Raw genomic sequence first — 20,917 nt, 5'->3', positions numbered from 1 at the left:
CCTGAAATTGGTCAAAATAGAAGCTTCTGAATAGGAAAAAAAGTCTGTAATAATGGCAATTTTGGTCACATTGAGGCTTGAAAAAGTAGTTATTCAACATGAGGCACATTCCAAATGACATTTTGAATCAATTTTTCTACAGTCCAAAAAATCAATTTTCTGATGAAAAACGATGACCCGTGACCTGTCGAAATTTCTCCAGATGGTCACAAATGGAAATTTTTCAATGTTTAATTTTTTTACGGCTAATGACTATTCCATGTAAATTATCACTTTTGGACCAAAAATAAGTGTGTTTAGTCACATTAATGCCTGAAATTGGTCGAAATAGAAGCTTCTGAATAGGAGAAAAAGTCTGTAATAATGGCAATTTTGGTCACATTGAGGCTAGAAAAAGTGGTTATTCAACATGAGGCACATTCCAAATGACATTTTGAATCAATTTTTCTACAGTCCAAAAAATCAATTTTCTGATGAAAAACGATGACCCGTGACCTGTCGAAATTTCTCCAGATGGTCAGAAATTGACATTTTTCAATGTTTAATTTTTTGACTGCTAATGACTATTCCATGTAAGTTATCACGTTTGGAACAAAAATAAGTGTGTTTAGAGTCACATTAATGCCTGAAATTGGTCAAAATAGAAGCTTCTAGATAGGAGAAAAAGTCTGTAATAATGGCAATTTTGGTCACATTGAGGCTTTACAAAGTAGTTATTCAACATGAGGCACATTCCAAATGACATTTTGAATCAATTTTTCTACAGTCCAAAAAATCAATTTTCTGATGAAAAACGATGACCCGTGACCTGTCGAAATTTCTCCAGATGGTCAGAAATGGACATTTTTCAATGTTTAATTTTTTGACTGCTAATGACTATTCCATGTAAATTATCACTTTTGGAACAAAAATAAGTGTGTTTAGAGTCACATTAATGCCTGAAATTGGTCAAAATAAAAGCTTCTAAATAGGAGAAAAAGTCTGTAATAATGGCAATTTTGGTCACATTGAGGCTTTAAAAAGTAGTTATTCAACATGAGGCACATTCCAAATGACATTTTGCATCAATTTTTCTACAGTCCAAAAAATGAATTTTCTGATGAAAAACGATGACCGGTGACCTGTCGAAATTTCTCCAGATCGTCAGAAATGGAAATTTTTCAATTTTTAACTTTTTTGACTGCAAATGACTATTCCATGTAAATTATCACTTTTGGTACAAATATAAGTGTGTTTGAGTCACTTTAATGCCTGAAATTGGTTGAAATAGAAGCTTCTGAATAGGAGAAAAAGTCTGTAATGTTGGCAATTTTGGTCACATTGAGGCTTGAAAAAGTAGTTATTCAACATGAGGCACATTCCAAATGACATTTTGAATCAATTTTTCTACAGTCCAAAAAATCAATTTTCTGATGAAAAACAATGACCTGTGACCTGTCGAAATTTCTCCAGATGGTCACAAATGGAAATTTGTCAATGTTTAATTTTTTGACTGCTAATGACTATTCCATGTAAATTATCACTTTTGGACCAAAAATAAGTGTGTTTAGAGTCACATTAATGCCTGAAATTGGTCAAAATAGAAGCTTCTGAATAGGAGAAAAAGTCTGTAATAATGGCAATTTTGGTCACATTGAGGCTTGAAAAAGTAGTTATTCAACATGAGGCACATTCCAAAAGACATTTTGAATCAATTTTTCTACAGTCCAAAAAATCAATTTTCTGATGAAAAACAATGACCTGTGACCTGTCGAAATTTCTCCAGATGGTCAAAAATGGAAATTTTTCAATGTTTAACTTTTTTGACTGCAAATGACTATTCCATGTAAATTATCACTTTTGGAACAAATATAAGTGTGTTTAGAGTCACTTTAATGCCTGAAATTGGTCGAAATAGGAGCTTCTGAATAGGAGAAAAAGTCTGTAATAATGGCAATTTTGGTCACATTGAGGCTTGAAAAAGTGGTTATTCAACATGAGGCACATTCCAAATGACATTTTGAATCAATTTTTCTACAGTCCAAAAAATCAATTTTCTGATGAAAAACGATGACCCGTGACCTGTCGAAATTTCTCCAGATGGTCAGAAATGGAAATTTTTCAATGTTTAACTTTTTTAACTGCAAATGACTATTCCATGTAACTTATCACTTTTGGTACAAAAATAAGTGTGTTTAGAGTCACATTAATGCCTGAAATTGGTCAAAATAGAAGCTTCTGAATAGGAAAAAAAGTCTGTAATAATGGCAATTTTGGTCACATTGAGGCTTGAAAAAGTAGTTATTCAACATGAGGCACATTCCAAATGACATTTTGAATCAATTTTTCTACAGTCCAAAAAATCAATTTTCTGATGAAAAACGATGACCCGTGACCTGTCGAAATTTCTCCAGATGGTCACAAATGGAAATTTTTCAATGTTTAATTTTTTTACGGCTAATGACTATTCCATGTAAATTATCACTTTTGGACCAAAAATAAGTGTGTTTAGTCACATTAATGCCTGAAATTGGTCGAAATAGAAGCTTCTGAATAGGAGAAAAAGTCTGTAATAATGGCAATTTTGGTCACATTGAGGCTAGAAAAAGTGGTTATTCAACATGAGGCACTTTCCAAATGACATTTTGAATCAATTTTTCTACAGTCCAAAAAATCAATTTTCTGATGAAAAACGATGACCGGTGATCTGTCGAAATTTCTCCAGATGGTCAAAAATGGAAATTTTTCAATGTTTAACTTTTTTGACTGCAAATGACTATTCCATGTAAATTATCGCTTTTGGAACAAATATAAGTGTGTTTAGAGTCACTTTAATGCCTGAAATTGGTCAAAATAGAAGCTTCTGAATAGGAGAAAAAGTCTGTAATAATGGCAATTTTGGTCACATTGAGGCTTGAAAAAGTAGTTATTCAACATGAGGCACATTCCAAATGACATTTTGAATCAATTTTTCTACAGTCCAAAAAATCAATTTTCTGATGAAAAACGATGACCCGTGACCTGTCGAAATTTCTCCAGATTGTCAGAAATGGAATTTTTTTAATGTTTAATTTTTTGACTGCAAATTACTATTCCATGTAAATTATAATTTTTGGAACAAAACTAAGTGTGTTTAGAGTCACTTTAATGCAAGTCTGTAATAATGGCAATTTTGGTCACATTGAGGCTTTAAAAAGTAGTTATTCAACATGAGGCACATTCCAAATGACATTTTGAATCAATTTTTCTACAGTCCAAAAAATCAATTTTCTGATGAAAAACGATGACCCGTGACCTGTCGAAATTTCTCCAGATGGTCAGAAGTGGACATTTTTCAATGTTTAATTTTTTGACTGCTAATGACTATTCCATGTAAATTATCACTTTTGGAACAAATATAAGTGTGTTTAGAGTCACTTTAATGCCTGAAATTGGTCGAAATAGAAGCTTCTGAATAGGAGAAAAAGTCTGTAATAATGGCAATTTTGGTCACATTGAGGCTTGAAAAAGTGGTTATTCAACATGAGGCACATTCCAAATGACATTTTGAATCAATTTTTCTACAGTCCAAAAAATCAATTTTCTGATGAAAAACGATGACCCGTGACCTGTCGAAATTTCTCCAGATGGTCAGAAATGGACATTTTTCAATGTTTAATTTTTTGACTGCTAATGACTATTCCATGTAAATTATCACTTTTGGAACAAATATAAGTGTGTTTAGAGTCACTTTAATGCCTGAAATTGGTCAAAATAGAAGCTTCTTGATAGGAGAAAAAGTCTGTAATAATGGCAATTTTGGTCACATTGAGGCTTTAAAAAGTAGTTATTTAACATGAGGCACATTCCAAATGACATTTTGCATCAATTTTTCTACAGTCCAAAAAATCAATTTTCTGATGAAAAACGATGACCGGTGACCTGTCGAAATTTCTCCAGATCGTCAGAAATGGAAATTTTTCAATGTTTAACTTTTTTGACTGCAAATGACTATTCCATGTAAATTATCACTTTTGGTACAAATATAAGAGTGTTTGAGTCACTTTAATGCCTGAAATTGGTTGAAATAGAAGCTTCTGAATAGGAGAAAAAGTCTGTAATATTGGCAATTTTGGTCACATTGAGGCTTGAAAAAGTAGTTATTCAACATGAGGCACATTCCAAATGACATTTTGAATCAATTTTTCTACAGTCCAAAAAATCAATTTTCTGATGAAAAACAATGACCTGTGACCTGTCGAAATTTCTCCAGATGGTCACAAATGGAAATTTGTCAATGTTTAATTTTTTGACTGCTAATGACTATTCCATGTAAATTATCACTTTTGGACCAAAAATAAGTGTGTTTAGAGTCACATTAATGCCTGAAATTGGTCAAAATAGAAGGTTCTGAATAGGAGAAAAAGTCTGTAATAATGGCAATTTTGGTCACATTGAGGCTTGAAAAAGTAGTTATTCAACATGAGGCACATTCCAAAAGACATTTTGAATCAATTTTTCTACAGTCCAAAAAATCAATTTTCTGATGAAAAACAATGACCTGTGACCTGTCGAAATTTCTCCAGATGGTCAAAAATGGAAATTTTTCAATGTTTAACTTTTTTGACTGCAAATGACTATTCCATGTAAATTATCACTTTTGGAACAAATATAAGTGTGTTTAGAGTCACTTTAATGCCTGAAATTGGTCGAAATAGGAGCTTCTGAATAGGAGAAAAAGTCTGTAATAATGGCAATTTTGGTCACATTGAGGCTTGAAAAAGTGGTTTTCAACATGAGGCACATTCCAAATGACATTTTGAATCAATTTTTCTACAGTCCAAAAAATCAATTTTCTGATGAAAAACGATGACCCGTGACCTGTCGAAATTTCTCCAGATGGTCAGAAATGGAAATTTTTCAATGTTTAACTTTTTTAACTGCAAATGACTATTCCATGTAAATTATCACTTTTGGTACAAAAATAAGTGTGTTTAGAGTCACATTAATGCCTGAAATTGGTCAAAATAGAAGCTTCTGAATAGGAAAAAAAGTCTGTAATAATGGCAATTTTGGTCACATTGAGGCTTGAAAAAGTAGTTATTCAACATGAGGCACATTCCAAATGACATTTTGAATCAATTTTTCTACAGTCCAAAAATTCAATTTTCTGATGAAAAACGATGACCCGTGACCTGTCGAAATTTCTCCAGATGGTCACAAATGGAAATTTTTCAATGTTTAATTTTTTTACGGCTAATGACTATTCCATGTAAATTATCACTTTTGGACCAAAAATAAGTGTGTTTAGTCACATTAATGCCTGAAATTGGTCGAAATAGAAGCTTCTGAATAGGAGAAAAAGTCTGTAATAATGGCAATTTTGGTCACATTGAGGCTAGAAAAAGTGGTTATTCAACATGAGGCACATTCCAAATGTCATTTTGAATCAATTTTTCTACAGTCCAAAAAATCAATTTTCTGATGAACAACGATGACCCGTGACCTGTCGAAATTTCTCCAGATGGTCAGAAATGGACATTTTTCAATGTTTAATTTTTTGACTGCTAATGACTATTCCATGTAAATTATCACTTTTGGAACAAAAATAAGTGTGTTTAGAGTCACATTAATGCCTGAAATTGGTCAAAATAGAAGCTTCTAGATGGAGAAAAAGTCTGTAATAATGGCAATTTTGGTCACATTGAGGCTTTAAAAAGTAGTTATTCAACATGAGGCACATTCCAAATGCCATTTTGAATCAATTTTTCTACAGTCCAAAAAATCAATTTTCTGATGAAAAAGATGACCGGTGATCTGTCGAAATTTCATCAGATGGTCAAAAATGGAAATTTTTCAATGTTTAACTTTTTTGACTGCAAATGACTATTCCATGTAAATTATCACTTTTGGTACAAATATAAGTGTGTTTGAGTCACTTTAATGCCTGAAATTGGTTGAAATAGAAGCTTCTGAATAGGAGAAAAAGTCTGTAATATTGGCAATTTTGGTCACATTGAGGCTTGAAAAAGTAGTTATTCAACATGAGGCACATTCCAAATGACATTTTGAATCAATTTTTCTACAGTCCAAAAAATCAATTTTCCGATGAAATACAATGACCCGTGACCTGTCGAAATTTCTCCAGATGGTCAGAAATGGAAATTTTTCAATGTTTAATTTTTTGAGTGCTAATGACTATTCCATGTAAATTATCACTTTTGGAACAAAAATAAGTGTGTTTAGAGTCACATGAATGCCTGAAATTGGTCAAAATAGAAGCTTCTAAATAGGAGAAAAAGTCTGTAATAATGGCAATTTTGGTCACATTGAGGCTTTAAAAAGTAGTTATTCAACATGAGGCACATTCCAAATGCCATTTTGAATCAATTTTTCTACAGTCCAAAAAATCAATTTTCTGATGAAAAACGATGACCGGTGATCTGTCGAAATTTCTCCAGATGGTCAAAAATGGAAATTTTTCAATGTTTAACTTTTTTGACTGCTAATGACTATTCCATGTAAATTATCACTTTTGGAACAAATATAAGTGTGTTTAGAGTCACTTTAATGCCTGAAATTGGTCGAAATAGAAGCTTCTGAATAGGAGAAAAAGTCTGTAATAATGGCAATTTTGGTCACATTGAGGCTTGAAAAAGTGGTTATTCAACATGAGGCACATTCCAAATGACATTTTGAATCAATTTTTCTACAGTCCAAAAAATCAATTTTCTGATGAAAAACGATGACCCGTGACCTGTCGAAATTTCTCCAGATGGTCAGAAATGGAAATTTTTCAATGTTTAACTTTTTTAACTGCAAATGACTATTCCATGTAAATTATCACTTTTGGTACAAAAATAAGTGTGTTTAGAGTCACATTAATGCCTGAAATTGGTCAAAATAGAAGCTTCTGAATAGGAAAAAAAGTCTGTAATAATGGCAATTTTGGTCACATTGAGGCTTGAAAAAGTAGTTATTCAACATGAGGCACATTCCAAATGACATTTTGAATCAATTTTTCTACAGTCCAAAAATTCAATTTTCTGATGAAAAACGATGACCCGTGACCTGTCGAAATTTCTCCAGATGGTCACAAATGGAAATTTTTCAATGTTTCATTTTTTTACGGCTAATGACTATTCCATGTAAATTATCACTTTTGGACCAAAAATAAGTGTGTTTAGTCACATTAATGCCTGAAATTGGTCGAAATAGAAGCTTCTGAATAGGAGAAAAAGTCTGTAATAATGGCAATTTTGGTCACATTGAGGCTAGAAAAAGTGGTTATTCAACATGAGGCACATTCCAAATGTCATTTTGAATCAATTTTTCTACAGTCCAAAAAATCAATTTTCTGATGAACAACGATGACCCGTGACCTGTCGAAATTTCTCCAGATGGTCAGAAATGGACATTTTTCAATGTTTAATTTTTTGACTGCTAATGACTATTCCATGTAAATTATCACTTTTGGAACAAAAATAAGTGTGTTTAGAGTCACATTAATGCCTGAAATTGGTCAAAATAGAAGCTTCTAGATAGGAGAAAAAGTCTGTAATAATGGCAATTTTGGTCACATTGAGGCTTTAAAAAGTAGTTATTCAACATGAGGCACATTCCAAATGCCATTTTGAATCAATTTTTCTACAGTCCAAAAAATCAATTTTCTGATGAAAAACGATGACCGGTGATCTGTCGAAATTTCATCAGATGGTCAAAAATGGAAATTTTTCAATGTTTAACTTTTTTGACTGCAAATGACTATTCCATGTAAATTATCACTTTTGGTACAAATATAAGTGTGTTTGAGTCACTTTAATGCCTGAAATTGGTTGAAATAGAAGCTTCTGAATAGGAGAAAAAGTCTGTAATATTGGCAATTTTGGTCACATTGAGGCTTGAAAAAGTAGTTATTCAACATGAGGCACATTCCAAATGACATTTTGAATCAATTTTTCTACAGTCCAAAAAATCAATTTTCTGATGAAATACAATGACCTGTGACCTGTCGAAATTTCTCCAGATGGTCAGAAATGGAAATTTTTCAATGTTTAATTTTTTGACTGCTAATGACTATTCCATGTAAATTATCACTTTTGGAACAAAAATAAGTGTGTTTAGAGTCACATGAATGCCTGAAATTGGTCAAAATAGAAGCTTCTAGATAGGAGAAAAAGTCTGTAATAATGGCAATTTTGGTCACATTGAGGCTTTAAAAAGTAGTTATTCAACATGAGGCACATTCCAAATGCCATTTTGAATCAATTTTTCTACAGTCCAAAAAATCAATTTTCTGATGAAAAACGATGACCGGTGATCTGTCGAAATTTCTCCAGATGGTCAAAAATGGAAATTTTTCAATGTTTAACTTTTTTGACTGCTAATGACTATTCCATGTAAATTATCACTTTTGGAACAAATATAAGTGTGTTTAGAGTCACTTTAATGCCTGAAATTGGTCGAAATAGAAGCTTCTGAATAGGAGAAAAAGTCTGTAATAATGGCAATTTTGGTCACATTGAGGCTTGAAAAAGTGGTTATTCAACATGAGGCACATTCCAAATGACATTTTGAATCAATTTTTCTACAGTCCAAAAAATCAATTTTCTGATGAAAAACGATGACCCGTGACCTGTCGAAATTTCTCCAGATGGTCAAAAATGGAAATTTTTCAATGTTTAACTTTTTTAACTGCAAATGACTATTCCATGTAAATTATCACTTTTGGTACAAAAATAAGTGTGTTTAGAGTCACATTAATGCCTGAAATTGGTCAAAATAGAAGCTTCTGAATAGGAAAAAAAGTCTGTAATAATGGCAATTTTGGTCACATTGAGGCTTGAAAAAGTAGTTATTCAACATGAGGCACATTCCAAATGACATTTTGAATCAATTTTTCTACAGTCCAAAAAATCAATTTTCTGATGAAAAACGATGACCCGTGACCTGTCGAAATTTCTCCAGATGGTCACAAATGGAAATTTTTCAATGTTTAATTTTTTTACGGCTAATGACTATTCCATGTAAATTATCACTTTTGGACCAAAAATAAGTGTGTTTAGTCACATTAATGCCTGAAATTGGTCGAAATAGAAGCTTCTGAATAGGAGAAAAAGTCTGTAATAATGGCAATTTTGGTCACATTGAGGCTAGAAAAAGTGGTTATTCAACATGAGGCACATTCCAAATGACATTTTGAATCAATTTTTCTACAGTCCAAAAAATCAATTTTCTGATGAAAAACGATGACCCGTGACCTGTCGAAATTTCTCCAGATGGTCAGAAATTGACATTTTTCAATGTTTAATTTTTTGACTGCTAATGACTATTCCATGTAAATTATTACGTTTGGAACAAAAATAAGTGTGTTTAGAGTCACATTAATGCCTGAAATTGGTCAAAATAGAAGCTTCTAGATAGGAGAAAAAGTCTGTAATAATGGCAATTTTGGTCACATTGAGGCTTTACAAAGTAGTTATTCAACATGAGGCACATTCCAAATGACATTTTTAATCAATTTTTCTACAGTCCAAAAAATCAATTTTCTGATGAAAAACGATGACCTGTGACCTGTCGAAATTTCTCCAGATGGTCAGAAATGGACATTTTTCAATGTTTAATTTTTTGACTGCTAATGACTATTCCATGTAAATTATCACTTTTGGAACAAAAATAAGTGTGTTTAGAGTCACATTAATGCCTGAAATTGGTCAAAATAAAAGCTTCTAGATAGGAGAAAAAGTCTGTAATAATGGCAATTTTGGTCACATTGAGGCTTTAAAAAGTAGTTATTCAACATGAGGCACATTCCAAATGACATTTTGCATCAATTTTTCTACAGTCCAAAAAATGAATTTTCTGATGAAAAACGATGACCGGTGACCTGTCGAAATTTCTCCAGATCGTCAGAAATGGAAATTTTTCAATTTTTAACTTTTTTGACTGCAAATGACTATTCCATGTAAATTATCACTTTTGGTACAAATATAATTGTGTTTGAGTCACTTTAATGCCTGAAATTGGTTGAAATAGAAGCTTCTGAATAGGAGAAAAAGTCTGTAATGTTGGCAATTTTGGTCACATTGAGGCTTGAAAAAGTAGTTATTCAACATGAGGCACATTCCAAATGACATTTTGAATCAATTTTTCTACAGTCCAAAAAATCAATTTTCTGATGAAAAACAATGAGCTGTGACCTGTCGAAATTTCTCCAGATGGTCACAAATGGAAATTTGTCAATGTTTAATTTTTGGACTGCTAATGACTATTCCATGTAAATTATCACTTTTGGACCAAAAATAAGTGTGTTTAGAGTCACATTAATGCCTGAAATTGGTCAAAATAGAAGCTTCTGAATAGGAGAAAAAGTCTGTAATAATGGCAATTTTGGTCACATTGAGGCTTGAAAAAGTAGTTATTCAACATGAGGCACATTCCAAAAGACATTTTGAATCAATTTTTCTACAGTCCAAAAAATCAATTTTCTGATGAAAAACAATGACCTGTGACCTGTCGAAATTTCTCCAGATGGTCAAAAATGGAAATTTTTCAATGTTTAACTTTTTTGACTGCAAATGACTATTCCATGTAAATTATCACTTTTGGAACAAATATAAGTGTGTTTAGAGTCACTTTAATGCCTGAAATTGGTCGAAATAGGAGCTTCTGAATAGGAGAAAAAGTCTGTAATAATGGCAATTTTGGTCACATTGAGGCTTGAAAAAGTGGTTATTCAACATGAGGCACATTCCAAATGACATTTTGAATCAATTTTTCTACAGTCCAAAAAATCAATTTTCTGATGAAAAACGATGACCCGTGACCTGTCGAAATTTCTCCAGATGGTCAGAAATGGAAATTTTTCAATGTTTAACTTTTTTAACTGCAAATGACTATTCCATGTAAATTATAATTTTTGGAACAAAAATAAGTGTGTTTAGTCACATTAATGCCAGAAATTGGTCGAAATAGAAGCTTCTGAATAGGAGAAAAAGTCTGTAATAATGGCAATTTTGGTCACATTGAGGCTAGAAAAAGTGGTTATTCAACATGAGGCACATTCCAAATGACATTTTGAATCAATTTTTCTACAGTCCAAAAAATCAATTTTCTGATGAAAAACGATGACCCGTGACCTGTCGAAATTTCTCCAGATTGTCAGAAATGGAATTTTTTTAATGTTTAATTTTTTGACTGCAAATTACTATTCCATGTAAATTATAATTTTTGGAACAAAACTAAGTGTGTTTAGAGTCACTTTAATGCAAGTCTGTAATAATGGCAATTTTGGTCACATTGAGGCTTTAAAAAGTAGTTATTCAACATGAGGCACATTCCAAATGACATTTTGAATCAATTTTTCTACAGTCCAAAAAATCAATTTTCTGATGAAAAACGATGACCCGTGACCTGTCGAAATTTCTCCAGATGGTCAGAAATGGACATTTTTCAATGTTTAATTTTTTGACTGCTAATGACTATTCCATGTAAATTATCACTTTTGGAACAAATATAAGTGTGTTTAGAGTCACTTTAATGCCTGAAATTGGTCGAAATAGAAGCTTCTGAATAGGAGAAAAAGTCTGTAATAATGGCAATTTTGGTCACATTGAGGCTTGAAAAAGTGGTTATTCAACATGAGGCACATTCCAAATGACATTTTGAATCAATTTTTCTACAGTCCAAAAAATCAATTTTCTGATGAAAAACGATGACCCGTGACCTGTCGAAATTTCTCCAGATGGTCAGAAATGGAAATTTTTCAATGTTTAATTTTTCGACTGCTAATGACTATTCCATGTAAATTATCACTTTTGGAACAAAAATAAGTGTGTTTAGAGTTACATTAATGCCTGAAATTGGTCAAAATAGAAGCTTCTTGATAGGAGAAAAAGTCTGTAATAATGGCAATTTTGGTCACATTGAGGCTTTAAAAAGTAGTTATTCAACATGAGGCACATTCCAAATGACATTTTGCATCAATTTTTCTACAGTCCAAAAAATCAATTTTCTGATGAAAAACGATGACCGGTGACCTGTCGAAATTTCTCCAGATCGTCAGAAATGGAAATTTTTCAATGTTTAACTTTTTTGACTGCAAATGACTATTCCATGTAAATTATCACTTTTGGTACAAATATAAGTGTGTTTGAGTCACTTTAATGCCTGAAATTGGTTGAAATAGAAGCTTCTGAATAGGAGAAAAAGTCTGTAATATTGGCAATTTTGGTCACATTGAGGCTTGAAAAAGTAGTTATTCAACATGAGGCACATTCCAAATGACATTTTGAATCAATTTTTCTACAGTCCAAAAAATCAATTTTCTGATGAAAAACAATGACCTGTGACCTGTCGAAATTTCTCCAGATGGTCACCAATGGAAATTTGTCAATGTTTAATTTTTTGACTGCTAATGACTATTCCATGTAAATTATCACTTTTGGACCAAAAATAAGTGTGTTTAGAGTCACATTAATGCCTGAAATTGGTCAAAATAGAAGCTTCTGAATAGGAGAAAAAGTCTGTAATAATGGCAATTTTGGTCACATTGAGGCTTGAAAAAGTAGTTATTCAACATGAGGCACATTCCAAAAGACATTTTGAATCAATTTTTCTACAGTCCAAAAAATCAATTTTCTGATGAAAAACAATGACCTGTGACCTGTCGAAATTTCTCCAGATGGTCAAAAATGGAAATTTTTCAATGTTTAACTTTTTTGACTGCAAATGACTATTCCATGTAAATTATCACTTTTGGAACAAATATAAGTGTGTTTAGAGTCACTTTAACGCCTGAAATTGGTCGAAATAGGAGCTTCTGAATAGGAGAAAAAGTCTGTAATAATGGCAATTTTGGTCACATTGAGGCTTGAAAAAGTGGTTATTCAACATGAGGCACATTCCAAATGACATTTTGAATCAATTTTTCTACAGTCCAAAAAATCAATTTTCTGATGAAAAACGATGACCCGTGACCTGTCGAAATTTCTCCAGATGGTCAGAAATGGAAATTTTTCAATGTTTAACTTTTTTAACTGCAAATGACTATTCCATGTAAATTATCACTTTTGGTACAAAAATAAGTGTGTTTAGAGTCACATTAATGCCTGAAATTGGTCAAAATAGAAGCTTCTGAATAGGAAAAAAAGTCTGTAATAATGGCAATTTTGGTCACATTGAGGCTTGAAAAAGTAGTTATTCAACATGAGGCACATTCCAAATGCCATTTTGAATCAATTTTTCTACAGTCCAAAAAATCAATTTTCTGATGAAAAACGATGACCCGTGACCTGTCGAAATTTCTCCAGATGGTCACAAATGGAAATTTTTCAATGTTTAATTTTTTTACGGCTAATGACTATTCCATGTAAATTATCACTTTTGGACCAAAAATAAGTGTGTTTAGTCACATTAATGCCTGAAATTGGTCGAAATAGAAGCTTCTGAATAGGAGAAAAAGTCTGTAATAATGGCAATTTTGGTCACATTGAGGCTAGAAAAAGTGGTTATTCAACATGAGGCACATTCCAAATTACATTTTGAATCAATTTTTCTACAGTCCAAAAAATCAATTTTCTGATGAAAAACGATGACCCGTGACCTGTCGAAATTTCTCCAGATGGTCAGAAATGGACATTTTTCCATGTTTAATTTTTTGACTGCTAATGACTATTCCATGTAAATTATCACTTTTGGAACAAAAATAAGTGTGTTTAGAGTCACATTAATGCCTGAAATTGGTCAAAATAGAAGCTTCTAGATAGGAGAAAAAGTCTGTAATAATGGCAATTTTGGTCACATTGAGGCTTTAAAAAGTAGTTATTCAACATGAGGCACATTCCAAAGGCCATTTTGAATCAATTTTTCTACAGTCCAAAAAATCAATTTTCTGATGAAAAACGATGACCGGTGATCTGTCGAAATTTCTCCAGATGGTCAAAAATGGACATTTTTCAATGTTTAATTTTTTGACTGCTAATGACTATTCCATGTAAATTATCACTTTTGGAACAAAAATAAGTGTGTTTAGAGTCACATTAATGCCTGAAATTGGTCAAAATAGAAGCTTCTAGATAGGAGAAAAAGTCTGTAATAATGGCAATTTTGGTCACATTGAGGCTTGAAAAAGTAGTTATTCAACATGAGGCACATTCCAAATGACATTTTGAATCAATTTTTCTACAGTCCAAAAAATCAATTTTCTGATGAAAAACGATGACCCGTGACCTGTCGAAATCTCTCCAGATTGTCAGAAATGGAATTTTTTTAATGTTTAATTTTTTGACTGCAAATAACTATTCCATGTAAATTATAATTTTTGGAACAAAACTAAGTGTGTTTAGAGTCACTTTAATGCAAGTCTGTAATAATGGCAATTTTGGTCACATTGAGGCTTTAAAAAGTAGTTATTCAACATGAGGGACATTCCAAATGACATTTTGAATCAATTTTTCTACAGTCCAAAAAATCAATTTTCTGATGAAAAACGATGACCCGTGACCTGTCGAAATTTCTCCAGATGGTCACAAATGGAAATTTTTCAATATTTAATTTTTTTACTGCTAATGACTATTCCATGTAAATTATCACTTTTGGAACAAAAATAAGTGTGTTTAGAGTCTTAAAAATGCCTGAAATTGGTCAAAATAGAAGCTTCTGGATAGGTGAAAAAGTCTGTAATAATGGCAATTTTGGTCACATTGAGGCTTTAAAAAGTAGTTATTCAACATGAGGCACATTCCAAATGCCATTTTGAATCAATTTTTCTACAGTCCAAAAAAATCAATTTTCTAATGAAAAACGATGACCCGTGACTTGTCGAAATTTCTCCAGATGGTCAGAAATGGAAATTTTTCAATGTTTAATTTTTTGACTGCTAATGACTATTCCATGTAAATTATCACTTTTGGACCAAAAATAAGTGTGTTTAGAATCACATTAATGCCTGAAATTGGTCAAATAGAAGCTTCTGAATAGGAGAAAAAGTCTGTAATAATGGCAATTTTGGTCACATTGAGGCTTGAAAAAGTAGGTATTCAACATGAGGCACATTCCAAATGACATTTTAAATGAATTTTTCTACAGTCCAAAAAATCAATTTTCTGATGAAAAACGATGACCCGTGACCTGTCGAAATTTCTCCAGATGGTCAGAAATGGAAATTTTTTGACTGCTAATGACTATTCCATGTAAATTATAATTTTTTGAACAAAAATCAGTGTGTTTAGAGTCACTTTAGTGCCTGAAATTGGTAGAAATAGAAGCTTCTGAATAGGAGAAAAAGTCTGTAATAATGCCAATTTTATTCACATTGAGGCTGTAAAAAGTAGTTATTCAACATGAGGCACATTCCAAATGACATTTTGAATCAATTTTTCTACAGTCCAAAAAATCAATTTTCTGACGAAAAATGATGACCCGTGACCTGTCGAAATTTCTCCAGATGGTCACAAATGGAAATTTGTCAATGTTTAATTTTTTGACTGCTAATGACTATTCCATGTAAATTATCAATTTTGGACCAAAAATAAGTGTGTTTAGAATCACATTAATGCCTGAAATTGGTCAAAATAGAAGCTTCTGAATAGGAGAAAAAGTCTGTAATAATGGCAATTTTGGTCACATTGAGGCTTGAAAAAGTAGGTATTCAACATGAGGCACATTCCAAATGACATTTTAAATGAATTTTTCTACAGTCCAAAAAATCAATTTTCTGATGAAAAACGATGACCCGTGACCTGTCGAAATTTCTCCAGATGGTCAGAAATGGAAATTTTTTGACTGCAAATGACTATTCCATGTAAATTATAATTTTTTTAACAAAAATAAGTGTGTTTAGAGTCACTTTAGTGCCTGAAATTGGTAGAAATAGAAGCTTCTGAATAGGAGAAAAAGTCTGTAATAATGCCAATTTTATTCACATTGAGGCTGTAAAAAGTAGTTATTCAACATGAGGCACATTCCAAATGACATTTTGAATCAATTTTTCTACAGTCCAAAAAATTAATTTTCTGATGAAAAACGATGACCCGTGACCTGTCGAAATTTCTCCAGATGGTCAGAAATGGAAATTTTGTTGTGTTTAAGTTTTTTGACTGCTAATGACTATTCCATGTAAATTATCACTTTTGAAACAAAAATAAGTGTGTTTAGAGTTTCTTTAATGCCTGAAATTGGTCGAAATAGAAGCTTCTGAATAGGAGAAAAAGTCTGTAATAATGGCAATTTTGGTCACATTGAGGCTTTAAAAATAGTTATTCAACATGAGGCACATTCCAAATGACATTCTGAATCAATTTTTCTACAGTCCAAAAAATCAATTTTCTGATGAAAAACGATGACCCGTGACCTGTCGAAATTTCTCCAGATGGTCAGAAATGGAATTTTTTTAATGTTTAATTTTTTGACTGCAAATAACTATTCCATGTAAATTATAATTTTTGGAACAAAACTAAGTGTGTTTAGAGTCACTTTAATGCAAGTCTGTAATAATGGCAATTTTGGTCACATTGAGGCTTGAAAAAGTAGTTATTCAACATGAGGCACATTCCAAATGACATTTTGAATCAATTTTTCTACAGTCCAAAAAATCAATTTTCTGATGAAAAACAATGACCTGTGACCTGTCGAAATTTCTCCAGATGGTCACCAATGGAAATTTGTCAATGTTTAATTTTTTGACTGCTAATGACTATTCCATGTAAATTATCACTTTTGGACCAAAAATAAGTGTGTTTAGAGTCACATTAATGCCTGAAATTGGTCAAAATAGAAGCTTCTGAATAGGAGAAAAAGTCTGTAATAATGGCAATTTTGGTCACATTGAGGCTTGAAAAAGTAGTTATTCAACATGAGGCACATTCCAAAAGACATTTTGAATCAATTTTTCTACAGTCCAAAAAATCAATTTTCTGATGAAAAACAATGACCTGTGACCTGTCGAAATTTCTCCAGATGGTCAAAAATGGAAATTTTTCAATGTTTAACTTTTTTGACTGCAAATGACTATTCCATGTAAATTATCACTTTTGGAACAAATATAAGTGTGTTTAGAGTCACTTTAATGCCTGAAATTGGTCGAAATAGGAGCTTCTGAATAGGAGAAAAAGTCTGTAATAATGGCAATTTTGGTCACATTGAGGCTTGAAAAAGTGGTTATTCAACATGAGGCACATTCCAAATGACATTTTGAATCAATTTTTCTACAGTCCAAAAAATCAATTTTCTGATGAAAAACGATGACCCGTGACCTGTCGAAATTTCTCCAGATGGTCAGAAATGGAAATTTTTCAATGTTTAACTTTTTTAACTGCAAATGACTATTCCATGTAAATTATCACTTTTGGTACAAAAATAAGTGTGTTTAGAGTCACATTAATGCCTGAAATTGGTCCAAATAGAAGCTTCTGAATAGGAAAAAAAGTCTGTAATAATGGCAATTTTGGTCACATTGAGGCTTGAAAAAGTAGTTATTCAACATGAGGCACATTCCAAATGCCATTTTGAATCAATTTTTCTACAGTCCAAAAAATCAATTTTCTGATGAAAAACGATGACCCGTGACCTGTCGAAATTTCTCCAGATGGTCACAAATGGAAATTTTTCAATGTTTAATTTTTTTACGGCTAATGACTATTCCATGTAAATTATCACTTTTGGACCAAAAATAAGTGTGTTTAGTCACATTAATGCCTGAAATTGGTCGAAATAGAAGCTTCTGAATAGGAGAAAAAGTCTGTAATAATGGCAATTTTGGTCACATTGAGGCTAGAAAAAGTGGTTATTCAACATGAGGCACATTCCAAATTACATTTTGAATCAATTTTTCTACAGTCCAAAAAATCAATTTTCTGATGAAAAACGATGACCCGTGACCTGTCGAAATTTCTCCAGATGGTCAGAAATGGACATTTTTCCATGTTTAATTTTTTGACTGCTAATGACTATTCCATGTAAATTATCACTTTTGGAACAAAAATAAGTGTGTTTAGAGTCACATTAATGCCTGAAATTGGTCAAAATAGAAGCTTCTAGATAGGAGAAAAAGTCTGTAATAATGGCAATTTTGGTCACATTGAGGCTTTAAAAAGTAGTTATTCAACATGAGGCACATTCCAAAGGCCATTTTGAATCAATTTTTCTACAGTCCAAAAAATCAATTTTCTGATGAAAAACGATGACCGGTGATCTGTCGAAATTTCTCCAGATGGTCAAAAATGGACATTTTTCAATGTTTAATTTTTTGACTGCTAATGACTATTCCATGTAAATTATCACTTTTGGAACAAAAATAAGTGTGTTTAGAGTCACATTAATGCCTGAAATTGGTCAAAATAGAAGCTTCTAGATAGGAGAAAAAGTCTGTAATAATGGCAATTTTGGTCACATTGAGGCTTTAAAAAGTAGTTATTCAACATGAGGCACATTCCAAAGGCCATTTTGAATCAATTTTTCTACAGTCCAAAAAATCAATTTTCTGATGAAAAACGATGACCGGTGATCTGTCGAAATTTCTCCAGATGGTCAAAAATGGACATTTTTCAATGTTTAATTTTTTGACTGCTAATGACTATTCCATGTAAATTATCACTTTTGGTACAAATATAAGTGTGTTTGAGTCACATTAATGCCTGAAATTGGTCGAAATAGAAGCTTCTGAATAGGAGAAAAAGTCTGTAATAATGGCAATTTTGGTCACATTGAGGCTAGAAAAAGTGGTTATTCAACATGAGGCACATTCCAAATTACATTTTGAATCAATTTTTCTACAGTCCAAAAAATCAATTTTCTGATGAAAAACGATGACCCGTGACCTGTCGAAATTTCTCCAGATGGTCAGAAATGGAAATTTTTCAATGTTTAATTTTTTGACTGCTAATGACTATTCCATGTAAATTATCACTTTTGGAACAAAAATAAGTGTGTTTAGAGTTACATTAATGCCTGAAATTGGTCAAAATAGAAGCTTCTGGATAGGAGAAAAAGTCTGTAATAATGGCAATTTTGGTCACATTGAGGCTTTAAAAAGTAGTTATTCAACATGAGGCACATTCCAAATGACATTTTGCATCAATTTTTCTACAGTCCAAAAAATCAATTTTCTGATGAAAAACGATGACCGGTGACCTGTCGAAATTTCTCCAGATCGTCAGAAATGGACATTTTTCAATGTTTAACTTTTTTGACTGCAAATGACTATTCCATGTAAATTATCACTTTTGGTACAAATATAAGTGTGTTTGAGTCACTTTAATGCCTGAAATTGGTTGAAATAGAAGCTTCTGAATAGGAGAAAAAGTCTGTAATATTGGCAATTTTGGTCACATTGAGGCTTGAAAAAGTAGTTATTCAACATGAGGCACATTCCAAATGACATTTTGAATCAATTTTTCTACAGTCCAAAAAATCAATTTTCTGATGAAAAACAATGACCTGTGACCTGTCGAAATTTCTCCAGATGGTCACCAATGAAAATTTGTCAATGTTTAATTTTTTGACTGCTAATGACTATTCCATGTAAATTATCACTTTTGGACCAAAAATAAGTGTGTTTAGAGTCACATTAATGCCTGAAATTGGTCAAAATAGAAGCTTCTGAATAGGAGAAAAAGTCTGTAATAATGGCAATTTTGGTCACATTGAGGCTTGAAAAAGTAGTTATTCAACATGAGGCACATTCCAAAAGACATTTTGAATCAATTTTTCTACAGTCCAAAAAATCAATTTTCTGATGAAAAACAATGACCTGTGACCTGTCGAAATTTCTCCAGATGGTCAAAAATGGAAATTTTTCAATGTTTAACTTTTTTGACTGCAAATGACTATTCCATGTAAATTATCACTTTTGGAACAAATATAAGTGTGTTTAGAGTCACTTTAATGCCTGAAATTGGTCGAAATAGGAGCTTCTGAATAGGAGAAAAAGTCTGTAATAATGGCAATTTTGGTCACATTGAGGCTTGAAAAAGTGGTTATTCAACATGAGGCACATTCCAAATGACATTTTGAATCAATTTTTCTACAGTCCAAAAAATCAATTTTCTGATGAAAAACGATGACCCGTGACCTGTCGAAATTTCTCCAGATGGTCAGAAATGGAAATTTTTCAATGTTTAACTTTTTTAACTGCAAATGACTATTCCATGTAAATTATCACTTTTGGTACAAAAATAAGTGTGTTTAGAGTCACATTAATGCCTGAAATTGGTCAAAATAGAAGCTTCTGAATAGGAAAAAAAGTCTGTAATAATGGCAATTTTGGTCACATTGAGGCTTGAAAAAGTAGTTATTCAACATGAGGCACATTCCAAATGCCATTTTGAATCAATTTTTCTACAGTCCAAAAAATCAATTTTCTGATGAAAAACGATGACCCGTGACCTGTCGAAATTTCTCCAGATGGTCAGAAATGGAATTTTTTTAATGTTTAATTTTTTGACTGCAAATAACTATTCCATGTAAATTATAATTTTTGGAACAAAACTAAGTGTGTTTAGAGTCACTTTAATGCAAGTCTGTAATAATGGCAATTTTGGTCACATTGAGGCTTGAAAAAGTAGTTATTCAACATGAGGCACATTCCAAATGACATTTTGAATCAATTTTTCTACAGTCCAAAAAATCAATTTTCTGATGAAAAACAATGACCTGTGACCTGTCGAAATTTCTCCAGATGGTCACCAATGGAAATTTGTCAATGTTTAATTTTTTGACTGCTAATGACTATTCCATGTAAATTATCACTTTTGGACCAAAAATAAGTGTGTTTAGAGTCACATTAATGCCTGAAATTGGTCAAAATAGAAGCTTCTGAATAGGAGAAAAAGTCTGTAATAATGGCAATTTTGGTCACATTGAGGCTTGAAAAAGTAGTTATTCAACATGAGGCACATTCCAAAAGACATTTTGAATCAATTTTTCTACAGTCCAAAAAATCAATTTTCTGATGAAAAACAAT

This window comes from Triturus cristatus, chromosome 9 (genome assembly GCF_964204655.1).
Source record: "Triturus cristatus chromosome 9, aTriCri1.1, whole genome shotgun sequence".
In the NCBI taxonomy this organism is placed as follows: Eukaryota; Metazoa; Chordata; class Amphibia; order Caudata; family Salamandridae; genus Triturus; species Triturus cristatus.
The sequence above is the reverse complement of the archived record's forward strand: the minus strand, read 5'-3'. Positions refer to the sequence as shown.